At 38.4% G+C, this 2,548-nt stretch overlaps 1 long non-coding RNA gene across 1 annotated transcript; it reads right to left on the reverse strand.

Moving 5' to 3' along the window:
* Positions 1–1,326: 1,326 nt before the first annotated feature.
* On the reverse strand, positions 1,327–2,484 carry LOC121939174. The gene is made up of 2 exons (XR_006105420.1): positions 1,996–2,484; positions 1,327–1,916 (listed from the first exon to the last, which is right to left on the reverse strand). It is a non-coding gene; the product is annotated as an uncharacterized LOC121939174 (long non-coding RNA).
* Between the last annotated feature and the right edge of the window lie 64 nt (positions 2,485–2,548).

Consider the following 2,548-nt stretch of genomic DNA (forward strand, 5'->3'; position numbering starts at 1 on the left):
ATATATGTCATATCTAAATGAGATGTGAAGATAAACAACCAGTGATGCATAATAATGATTAATTCAAATAATACAGATAAACCTTTAATTTCCAGCTTCTCGTGGCAGATAAAATACCAATAACCGCCAATTTGTTTTGGTTTGTTTTTCATTACCTGAGGGTATGAAAGGCTGAGATGTGGTGAGAACAGATGAATTTAATTTGTGCATTTTCATTTAAAAAAAAAACATTTCAGACAAAAAGCTAGAAAACTGCACTTCTAAAAAAAAAAAAAAAAAAGTTATTTTCAAAAGCAAAATCAATTTCATTTTTTTGTTTTGGGTTTTTCCCCCCTCCTTTTTTCTTTTTTTTTTTTTTGCTTATTTATTTCTAGATTTTTTTTTATTATTTTTCATATAATAATGAAAAATAAATATAAAAATAATAAATTGGTAAATAAAATGGAAAATGGAAAGGGAAATAAATTAAATATCAACATTTTGGGCATATTCATTTATTTATTGATACATTTATTTATTTATTTATTTTGGATTTTGTCAGTATCACTCCTCCATATATGTCGGCTTGAACTGTACAAAAATAATGCCGAAACAATATTGTGTTTGAGTTCTAGTGGAACTATAGAGAGGAACATTTCCCAAACTGTCAGGAAGCAGCAGCTACAGAACAGTCCCTAAGTCACGGCTCTGCTGTGAGCTCTGCAGATTTACATGTTGTTCTGCTTGTTGTTGGAAGAAATCAAACATCAGATATCAGTTTATTCTTTCAGCAGAACCGAGCTGGAAACTCACTACACCTGAACTCAAACCGCGTCCAGGCTGTCCTCTCATCATGTCCTCTCATCATGTCCTCTCATCATGTCCCTGTCACACACACCGAGCAGAAGGAGGGAGGGGGGAGACGGTGGCCGCTTACACCGGTGTTCAGCGGTTACTGTGAGCAGCGAGCACGCTAATAAATGACGGTATCAGAACCGGATCGAGACATTTTGGTGGCCTAGAAGAAATTGGAATCACCTGAAGGACAACGAGAGCGGAGCAGACATTCAGAGACACTGGCAGAGACACTGGCGGAGAATGAGGGCTTAACCGACACAGGCGGACACACCACTGGAGACACCAGCAGAGACTGAGGGCAGGCGGACATTCGGCGGAGACATCGGCAGAGACATTGGTGGAAATACAGCAGAGAATGAGAGCAAGCAGACAATTGGAGACACTGGCAGAGAATGAGAGCAGAGCGGACATTCAGAGACATCGGCAGAGACATCGGCAGAGACATCGGCGGAGACACCGTCAGACAGTCATTTTATCGTCCAGCCCTGATGTCCTTTATACACATACTTTATTTAACCGAGTAAAAGTCTCCTTGAAATTGTTACAATAAACACAAGCAGAAAAAGTCCACTTAAAATGCATTACAAAAGTGAGCAACAACTACAACAATAAAAATAATAAGAGTAAGACAACGACTAACTTAAAATTTGCCATCAAAAAGTTACAAAAAATACAAAGAAAAAAAGAAAAGACTTTAAAATTGTTAAAAAATAATAATAATTCTGTAAATCTAATCTAGTCAAATCTAGTACTTTCTTACCATTTACAAGAAATCTGCCTTTTTTTTGTCCATGTTTCAAAAGAAAGCAAACCAATTATCTCAGATTTTGAAGGTTTAAATACTTGTGAGGGCATCTGAATGAAGCACATGGAAAGAGATGTTGATCTAGGTTTTCAAGCAAACAAATAAATATCTGTCCTGAGGAGTTCACAGTATCTGTAGCTTCATTGTGTCTGACTCTTGAATTAAGGTGCACAAAAAAACATAGGAATAACGGAATAAACATTCATGTTGTGTTCATTTGGTGACTGTGCTGTAGAGAGCAAATAAATCCTCCCCATTTTCTTGACGTCTTGCTCTGTGAAGAGAAAACTAAAGTTTAATCCAGTGTTTATTTTTTAATGGTTTTATCCTGCAGCAGTAAAAACTTTGCTCACCCTGAGGCACTGCTGTCAGGCTTGATCGTCCTCATCGTCCTCATCCTCAGTGTGTCTCTGTGTCTGCGCTGGCCTGATGTTGGAGTAGAGAGCGTCCTCCTGTCTCTGAGCGAAGCTGATTCTGGCGTATTGAAGTTCATCCTGCTGTTCTGCTGGTTGTCTCTGTGCTGCAGCTGATGTGGTGTCGGACACTGGACCCATGTTCAGCTGACAGGACAAATTCTTATTATTGCCATGTTGCACAAAATAACCTTATAGTAAAATTCCAGTTGGATTTTGAGGTGGGATTTAGGGAGGTTATTTTTCAATTCTTCAAAACTACTGAGAGAAGCCTACTGAGAGTTACTGGGCACGACACACGATGGCCTTTGTCATGAAATGAATCCTACTTTTCTGATCCAAAACACTGTGCTCTTAATGCCTGAGGTGTTTTTTTTCTTTTGCAATCACTCCTGCTGACCAGCAGAGGTCTCTAAAGCTCAAAGACTGCTAAGTTAACCCTTTGAAACGAATCAACTGCATGTTTTCTGAGCTGCATTTAAACTCCCTTTTA

Source organism: Plectropomus leopardus, unplaced genomic scaffold, assembly GCF_008729295.1.
Source record: "Plectropomus leopardus isolate mb unplaced genomic scaffold, YSFRI_Pleo_2.0 unplaced_scaffold426, whole genome shotgun sequence".
In the NCBI taxonomy this organism is placed as follows: Eukaryota; Metazoa; Chordata; class Actinopteri; order Perciformes; family Serranidae; genus Plectropomus; species Plectropomus leopardus.